Here is a 10,403-nt window from a genome sequence, read left to right as displayed (position 1 = left end):
CATTCTAGGTAGGATGGCACCTCCCTCAACTCTTCCAGAGATGAAATTGCCCAAAGTGAAGAGTGGCGAGGAATCCTCCAAGCTCTCATCGATCACCTCATCGAGTCCATGCCACACAGATGTGCAGCGGTGTTGGTCGTTCGAGATCATACACCATACTAGGGGTAAGTTGCTGCTGTGACCCTGTCTGTTTCTGAGCTATTCTATTGGTACACACATTGCTCTATAGTGCAATATATTACTTAAACTGCCCAATTCTTAGTCGTACTTAAATGCTCATTTACATTAATCGGGATCTTTGCCAATTATCAGCCGATAAAAATAAAAAGATGAAAGACAACTGATAATATAATAATAATTAACCTCTTTTTTATTGTTCCTTTCTTTTTATTTCTTTTTGTTTCCTCAAGTCTTGCGGAATTACAATAAGTTGCGCAATTAACCTTTCAACGTTGCAATTTGCCACATGCGATTTCGAGAAATGTACATGACATGCAACTTTCACGTTTCAACTTAGTACGTAAACCCTAGAACAACTTCATAGTACAATTGTGGGTTTTTAATGGTTATTTGTAATTTATCGGTTAATTCACTAGTGCACTTTTCCAATACGTCACATTTCAACAAACTGTACACTTCACTATGCACCTACCTCAATTTGTTCATTTTTGTTCGTTCGCAGGTAGACTTACTATTCAAATCCTCATCATTACGAAAATCTTTCGTTCTATCCAATGTTCCCTATTACATTGGCTGAAATGGAGCTGGACATGGTTCTGCGCAGAATCGTCTATGAATCCTTGGCTATTTCACCGACGTAATTCTTATTTGCTTCAGTTCCAAAAAAATAGTAACTAGGTCGACCATAATTTGACGATTTTTGGGAGGAAGGAGAAAGTTTTGACATTAAACTTTGCACGTACGTTGAGTTCAAATGCAACACAGGAAAATTCAACTTTGATTGAGAGATCATATCGACAGGAGGGGTTGCGACCTCGATGTTGGATTAAGATATCATTTGGGTGTAGCGTTTCAAATTTGATGGTCATTGTAATTGCTACTTACTACAGTTGACCACGCATTTTAACCAAGTTAATTAACTTAGCACCAAATCAAATATCACGAACGTTACTGTAACTGGAATAGCCTTCACTGTTCTTGGTTTGAAACCTACGTTCATTCCAAATACTCTCACAATCGTAAATTCGTCTGGATTGCTGATCTTTAATCACAATACACACATCCATGCGGAAACTGGGTCACTGTGCCAGGCCAGCTGTGTGCACGTCACTAGTCGAAGCGCTTACATAATCGGTGCTTGCGTACTCGACTTACAGGAACGTTGAACTGTGTTTTCTCTTTTAGGCAGGCCGTCAAAATGGAAAGATGGGTGCTGCCTTCAAGTGGAAGAAAAATGAAACACTTTCAAAAAAAAGATGACTCGAGACATGAGCAATGCGAGAGTTCGTAGCGTAAAATAAGCTTGTGACGAAAAGATTGCAGAACTATTTTGTATAGCTTTAAATGCAAAATTTTAACTGTGGAGATAAGTGATGGTTCATCACATCTGAAGGGAGCCTCAAAGTGCTCAATCTCAACAGTAAACATGAAGAAGATACGGTAATTTGTTACTGAATACTGCTGCTGCTAATGTGGGTTATGAAGCGATAATGAGAGACTCAGATGACACAGATGTGCATATTGTGTGTGTGAGATTCCATGAAGGAGTCATGGTTAAATTCTTTCTTAAATATAGTACTAAAATACCCATGTGGGTTCTTGGCATTAAGAAAATAGCTTCAATTCTTATTGAAAATGTCTGTCGAGATATGATAAGTCTCCATATGCATTTGCAGGAAAAGGAAAAGTAAGTGGATCCTTCCTTCCAACAGACAAACACAGGAAATATTTTCGGACCCTCAGAGATCAATGGGATGTCAATGAAATAGTAATGTGCAAACTGTAGTTCTCGTGCTTACTCAGGGTGGCGACAGACCTGGAAAACCGGGAATAGTCGGGAATTTGAGGTATCAAAAAAAGTCAGGGAATTTTGTCTTGATTTTTTTTTTTTAACTGCACGGGAACAGGAAATCTTGTTACTAAGTTTCGGCCTCAACCTTTAGGTCCCTTTTGTGCACAACACCGCCACGACGCCAGAAACCAGTGATGGCAGGGGGATATATATATATATATATATATATATATATATATATATATATATATATATATATATATATATATATGAGAGAGAGAGAGAGAGAGAAATTTCTGGAGGGGCAGAAAAAATTGTTAAGCCTCTAAATAATACGTGGAAAATGCATTGAATTATCATTTTACCTTGTCCGTATGGGAGTAGTAAGGGTACAGAACTGTCAACGGATGGAGGGGATGGGAGCGGGTGGTGCTGTCCGATAGTTGTCGGACGTCGTAGTAAGGCATTTTGTTGGACAAACTGAAGGAACATGTAAAAAAATAGGCTCCATTGATACATACGATTTTTGTCGAAATATCGCCACCCGACAAAGTATCTCACTACAACGTGCGACAGAAATTGCATGCATGGCACTCATATGGAATTGATTTTTGTTGGATGTCTTCAGACTGCAACATCCAACAAAAATCGCATGCATAAACAAGAACAGATTTAGACTGCAAATATGCTGCTGGAATTCTGGCTCACTTCACCTTATTTAATGTAGCAGTGCTTACGAAGGTTTTCTTTCATCATCCTGACATATTACTAGTTTCGCACAAGTTAACATACGATTACAATGACATTGCACTATTCTTCGATATCAAGAAGTATCCAAGAAAGTTGGATATATATTGAATACTATCACGAAAAAGTGAAACACAAATCTGCATTGATGAATGTTATAAACTCCCAACCTCAAAGTTATTACAACACTAGTATTGCAATGAAAATAACGCCACTCTCCTGCCCTGTCTGTTTGAACTCATGAGAGATGGTCATTAATCTCTCACTGAGTGAGGTTAATGTCCAATATTATGAAATAAAATACTAATAATAAATACGTAAATATTTTAATATCATATTTACTCGAATCATTCAGTCATAAAAGCAAATCACTTTCTTCAAGAATTGACTTTTCTCTGCCAGCCCTGCTAAATTCTCACTTTCCATCTACTGATTTATAGGAGCGGTGGGTGGCCAGAAAGTAATTTCCAATTAGTAGGGACATTGATTTTTCGCAAACGTGAAAACCGTGAAAAATAGCAATTGCTGCGAAGTTGTGTTTATGAATGTGCAGTGATGTCTGGACACATTTTTCGCCCATTCGAAATATCGAAATAATGCGAACTTGCCATAAAATGCGAATTGTTGGCGTTTTTAACGTTTTTTTTTAAAATGTCCTAAAACAACAAAAAATTCCATGAAATCCAACATTCTTGTATTTTCTAGGCCATATTTGTGTACATAGAATGTGCAAGTTTTCCAACATTTTATTCAAGAGTAAACTACAATGCTTGTTATACATGGAATAATTTCGATAACCACATTAAATCATGTATTTCCCAGGATTTTTTCAACTTCTATCAAAACCATTTGCATCACAGAGAAAAGTGGCAGGGTTCTAAAAGGAGATCGAGTGCGTATATACCATCACACGGGAGCCACATCTTCAGTATTTGTCGCGCGAGATGAGTTTTGAATTACCAAGCTAAGTGCGCACCATCGGCATTTGTCGAGCGAGAAATAATGGAGCTCAGTCGTTAGGGCATCTGACTACCATGCGAGAGACCCGGGGTTGATCCCCTGTAGGGGAGAACCGGGTTCTTTTCCACCTATTGAAACTGCTCCGTCGCCCACCCAGCGTCATTTCAAGCGGGTACCTGGAGGAAGCTTGGAGGGACAAAGGTAGCCAGGAGCGTGGTGCTCATTACATCACCCCCACCTTCAGCTGTGACCAAGAAAGTGTGGGGCCCTAACAATACACCCCTATACACCTTCATGTCAAAGTGGAAGTTAGCACTTTACTTTTACTTCCTCAAAAATCTGTTCCAACATATCAAACTGTCACGAAATTACGTAGACCATGTGACCTACAATTTAAAATAATATTTTAAAAGCACAATGGAGTATTAAGTTTTGGTATATTTGGCAGAAGAATGTTCTAAAACAAATTTTGGGAAACATAACACTAACAAGTCAAAAAAAGATAATGCCAATTTTTGGTGCCATTATACGAGGTCTATTTTTTTTTTTTTTTTCAACCTCCGATAGGACATGAAATCATAACCACAGTGAATAGCAAAATGTGTTTATTGACAAAATTAAGTACATGTATAATCTTCTTTTCAACGTAATCACGAAGAAGATTCAGATATTTATCGTACGGATGCACCAACTTTCCAATACCCTCTGCAAAGAAAAGTGCCGCCTGTCTGTTAAGGTAGGTCTGCCAAAACTCCACATTGTTTTGGAAGCACTGTCCTTCCAATCACTTCTTCATCGCTTGGAAAAGGTCGGAGGTCACGGCACCAGGTCTGGTTTGTAGGGAGTGGACAAACCCTTCCCAGTGGATTCGATGAAGAAGGCCTTGGGTTGATGCAACAACATGCAGTCGGGCATTGTCATGAAACAAGACAATGCCCGAAGACAACATGCCCCTCCGGCACACAGCTCATTCAATGGTGGATTTTTGCTGGATTGTGCCCCTCTGCCTGTAGAAATCATATCACACTACGCACCTCGTACTTGGCGGGAGAGTTGATTGTAGCAGACATCTCTACGTGTGCGTCGCTCAGCTTCAACTGAAGCGTTGGCTTGGCGGTGGTGGTAGTGGCAGAGGGATGGGTAATCATGCTGCAGGATGCCCCGCTTCCTACCGCTTCACGGGCCTCCTGGCGGCACCATTGAAAGTTGAAAAAAAATAGCCCTCGTATATCGGTATCTGTCACGTGAGATTGATGGATTTAAATTTTTTGGATGCGTCGCCACTTATGGTCATCATCCACCCTTCAGTATCTATAAACCTTACCTTAAAATTAAAAATATATAACTTTCCCAAAATAACTTTCAAGATATCAAACTCTCACGTGACTTATTGGGTTGGCAACTAAGTTCCCGCCGTTTTTTTTAATTGGAAAAATCTCTATGACATTAAATACGTTTCGCACGAAGGTGTACATCATGCGAAAGAGAATATATTGTTCTACCTAAATTTATGTTTCTTTGTTACTAAGACACATTTTTTTGTTATTTACAGATCATTAAAATGGAATGTCAAGTTGAGAAGAATGAGCATTTTCGACACCTCCTCGTTTTTGCCTTTAATCAAGGTTCTAAGGCCGCAGAAGCTGCTCGCAACATTTGTGCTGTGTATGGAGTGGGTGCTATAGCTGAAAGAACCGCCCGTGATTGGTATGCGAAGTTCAAAAAAGGAAATTTTGACCTCAAAGACGCATCTCGTTCTGGCCGTCCAGTTGAGTTCGATGAAGAGCGATTGAACCACCCCTGTTGCATGATTTTTGTTGGTGACACTTAAAGTGTGAGGCACCCATGCTCCACACTTCTGAACCTTTCCCATCGAGTGAAGATGCTTCTCTACAGTAGTGTGGGAGCAACCCATTGTCTCTGCCAGTTCCCTTGTTGTTTGACGCAGATTTTCATGCAACAGGTGGTTCAATCGCTCTTCATCGAACTCAACTGGACGGCCAGAACGAGATGCGTCTTTGAGGTCAAAATTTCCTTTTTTGAACTTCGCATACCAATCACGGGCGGTTCTTTCAGCTATAGCACCCACTCCATACACAGCACAAATGTTGCGAGCAGCTTCTGCGGCCTTAGAACCTTGATTAAAGGCAAAAACGAGGAGGTGTCGAAAATGCTCATTCTTCTCAACTTGACATTCCATTTTAATGATCTGTAAATAACAAAAAAATGTGTCTTAGTAACAAAGAAACATAAATTTAGGTAGAACAATATATTCTCTTTCGCATGATGTACACCTTCGTGCCAAACGTATTTAATGTCATAGAGATTTTTCCAATTAAAAAAAACGGCGGGAACTTAGTTGCCAACCCAATACAATTTAAAACAGTAGTTTAAAAACAACATGAAGGTATAATTTCTGATATTTGCCAGAAAATGCCCTAAAATGAAAATTTGAAGTTTGGGTAAAATAACACTGAATAGTAATAAATAAAAAATACACCAATTTGAAAAAAAAATCAAGGTCCCTACCGATTAGTCATAAATAAAACAAGAATATCAGTTGTAATTTATTGCATTAGAAACAGTTGAGTCCTAACCTAATTTTTGGCATAATCACCATCGTTGTTCTGGCATTTGTCGTAGCATGGCACTAAATTTTGTATGCCCATGGCATATGTGTCTGACAGCAAAGACTGGAACTATCTCTACCGCAGTGTAGCTGTCAAATCCTTGTCCTGCCAGAAACCTCTTCAGTTAAACAAATAGATGAAAGTCAGTTCATGCAAGGCCAGGGCTGTACAGGGAGTGGTCCAAGATCTCTCACCTGAAGTGATGCAAAAGGCCCGCGTGTACTCATCTGTATGGGGTTGTGCACATTCGATTGGCTTTCCGTGAATTGTCTGCACCATCAGTTTGAATCAGTTTCCAAATTCAAGCCTTAGAAGTACCTAATACTAACAAATGAAAATAACATCCGGTCTTCACACCTCACACAATTGCTGGTGGTTCTGTGCCAAATTCTGAGCATGCAAAAATCTGATTACTACACGTAGACTACATCACAGTTGGTGGGAGACTGTATGAGAATGAGGAACACATGCTCTTCGATTGAGTACATTGTAATCCCTATACATTCGAGACAACACTACCAAGATGCATTCTCGCGGAACAAAACAAATGAAGGTCACTTAAAGTGTCTAAACCTATTGTGAGGGGTTAGATACAAATTTGCATACAAATTTTCAAGACAAACTTTAAATAAATGGCAGTTTTATAGACAAAAGTTTGGGGCCTCTAGTGAGGGAATTACCTGCTTTATTAAATTAATACATTACTATAATTTACAGGTCTATTCATAATGCATAAATTAATTAAAACTGTATTGTTATAACTTCTTTTTATTTATTCACAATTCTCACAATTTATTCGAATTGCTCACAATCGAATATCAACTAAATGTTAAAAGATTAAAGATTTTGAACACAAAAACAGAATTAAGAATAATCTATACATGAACTTCTACATTCGGCCCGGGAGGCTCTGTAATTGTAGGGAGGAAAATTGGATAATGAAGGTGGAGTTAAGAAATGGTTTTAAAGTAGAAGAAATGAGGAAAATAAAGAGGGGCACTTAAAGTTTTGAATAAGGAAGGTGGAAGGAATGAGATATGTAAGAACAACGAGGTAGGGGAAATAGAATACAAATACGTCGGCATCCCATATGTAAAAGGGGTGTTCGAAAAATTTGATAAGATTCTAAAAGACCTCAGGTTTAAAGGGGGTATGAGAGCTCCCCGAAATATAGAGGAGTACTTTACTAAATACACAGGGACGTAGCTAGGTTGATCATTTTGGGGGGGAAGGGGCCCAAACGTAAGATTTTTTCTATCAAACTATTATAAATTAACAAACTATTTATACACCATATAGGCCTATACTGTATACATACATTATGTATGTATGTACAGGTATTGGACAAAATAATGGAAACACCTGTGGAAGTCGGAACATCGTGTATTAATACGGTGTTGGGCCACCTTTAGCATGCAATATAACTTGGATTCGGGACAGAATACACCGATACAAGTCCTGAATGGTGGTGAGTGGAATTTGAAGCCATTCTTCATCCAGCACAGCCTCCAGGTCAGGTAGAGATGAAGGAGGTGGAAATCGACGCTGAACCCTGGATTCCAAAACAGCCCACAGAGGCTCGATGATATACAGGTCTGGGGACTGGGTGGGCCAGGGAAGATGTTGAACCTCATCAGCTAGCTCTGGAAATCACTGTTGAACAGTGCCAGCAGTATGAATGGTGGCATTATCATCCTGGAAGATGGCATTCCGGTTTGGAAATAAGGTTTGCACCATTAGGTGGATCTGGTTACCCAAGAGTTCTCTATACACTGCTTATGAGACCCGACTGTGTAATGTGACAAGGGGGCTGCCGAATACCATGATATAACGCCCCAGACCATAATAAAGCCGCCACCATGTTTGACAGTCGGGAGGTGACAGTCTATATCGTATTCTGCCAAGGGTGTTCGCCATACAAACACGCGTCCAGTAGTGTGGAAGAGGGTAAAGGTTGACTAGTCTGACCAAACGACATGTTTCCAGTCCTCCAACGTCCAAGTTCGTCCAAGTTTTGTGGTCATTCCATCATGCACGTCACCTTCGAGCACTCGTCTCAGTTATTAGGGACTTGGCAATAACAACACGCCCATGGATACCCATTTGATGCTATTCCCGCCTCACCGTTTTGCATGATACGGGGTGTTTAGGTGCTGATTAAGTTCTGTAGTCACTTTGGAGGCCATTGTTTTCTTCTGCAACGTCACAATACGCTTCAAGGCCCAGCAGTCCTTTTCCTGCAGCTTTGTCTTTCAACCACTATTGTGCTTAGCAGACCCTGTTTCACCGTGCACTGTGTATGCGGTCATGACTTTCGAGACCGTGCCTCGTGTTACACCGCATAACTTTGCTGTTTTGCTCACAGATGCTCCAGTGAAATGGGCACCAACAATTCGACCTCTTTCAAGCTCCGTCAGGTCGGTTATATTGGTCACTCACTACACTTGAACAACGTGCACTACCACACTGCCTCACTCTACTGTCAGTGCACAGTCCATACTACCTGCAACAAACAAGAGAAGGTCGATTTCCGCCGTGCTCAGTATTACCAGGCACATTGAAAATATGTCCCACTTCTGACTCATGTTTCCATTATTTTGTCCAATACCTGTATGTATGTGTGTGTGTATATATATAGACACACACACCCCTGTTTTCCCACCCTCCATTAAGAGGAAGCTGTACTTTTCACGCCAAAGCGAGGAAGTTTTAAAAGTGCTCTGATTGGACCGAGATTTTTACACGTAATAGAGCTACTCCCGAGGATAGCGGGAATCTGGGTGTGGCTGCTATACACTCCATGGAAGTTGAGATATTGACAAAGAATGGGCGGACAAGCACAGCACCCCCAAGAGAGGAAGGTGCAAACTTAAGAGTATTGCGAGGAATCGTTATTCATTTGTTATTTCTTAGGTCACACAATGCGTTGACGAAACGTTATGTAAGAGGAAGCCACAAGCACCAAACTCCGAAGCGAGGAACCAACTAATCACAATAGTGTTCGTAAAACGTGAATAGAGAGGAACTACGTGTGACGTCATGATGACTGGCGGGTGATTCGAAGTGCACGCTGGTGTTTGACGGTCATAACTTGGCCCCCATTGGCTGCGCTAGCTGTCAGTAATCTGCCGTCGATCTCGCCACAACCCAAGCACCGCCCTCCATACCAAATCATATGGGAATAAATGTTGCAACAATGTGCGAGAGCGTCTCCATGCCAAAAGGGGTGGAACAAGTTGGTTTCGGATGGCTTAGTAACGGTGCAAGCGATACGACAGGCGAGGAACGTGCGGTGGCCATTTTCTATCTCGTGCAATTAGTCGACTTAAGATGAAAGGAAATAAATGGGGAGTTGTATCTTGGGGAGATAGACTAAATTGTGGTAGAATGAAAAATTATTCTTATAAAAAAAATATATTTGAATTTTCATCACATGGACACAGGCCCGTAGCTAGAGGGGGGCAGGGGGGCAACTGCACCCCCCATGAGAGCCTGCCTTGCTCCCCCTGTGAAAACTGCAGAACACATTCCTACCTAGAATTCTCACTAATCTTTACAATTATATCGTGTGTTACTCTAGTAACATAACAAAGACACTTATTGATTTTGTGATTTATTAGGGTGTACATAGGCCTCCCCTATGGCACAGTGGTAGCGTCGTTGCCTTGTAATCAAGGGGTCCCGGGTTCGATACCCGGTGGAGACGCATAGTGATTCGGATCCCACTTTAAACTGTAGGTCCAGTCCCGATTAGCCTTACTGTTCATAAAGTGGACTTAAAACACCAAATCAATCAATCATTATTAGGGTGTATGAGATTCCGTGTAATGTCGTATCAGGATTGGGAGGAAAATTCCCTTCCAGATTCAAACTTCGGGAAATGATTTCGCAATTTTCAGTATCTAGAATAGTTGCGACATTTTGAGTAGTCTTGTATTAAAGGTGCCTAATTTGTTCGGATGTTTTCTTGAGTGTGTTGCTATGAACGTGGAACTGCAAATTTTTGTTTCCGAAGTCTACCTTTTGGTAATAGTGATTCATGTAGTAGAGAGAGGGAGTGGATATTTGATTTTTGTTACTTTCCTTTGCTTTTC

The sequence above is a fragment of the Lepisma saccharinum genome, chromosome 2 (genome assembly GCF_977018435.1).
Source record: "Lepisma saccharinum chromosome 2, izLepSacc3.1, whole genome shotgun sequence".
Taxonomy (NCBI): Eukaryota; Metazoa; Arthropoda; class Insecta; order Zygentoma; family Lepismatidae; genus Lepisma; species Lepisma saccharinum.
Note: the sequence above shows the minus strand (reverse complement) of the source record.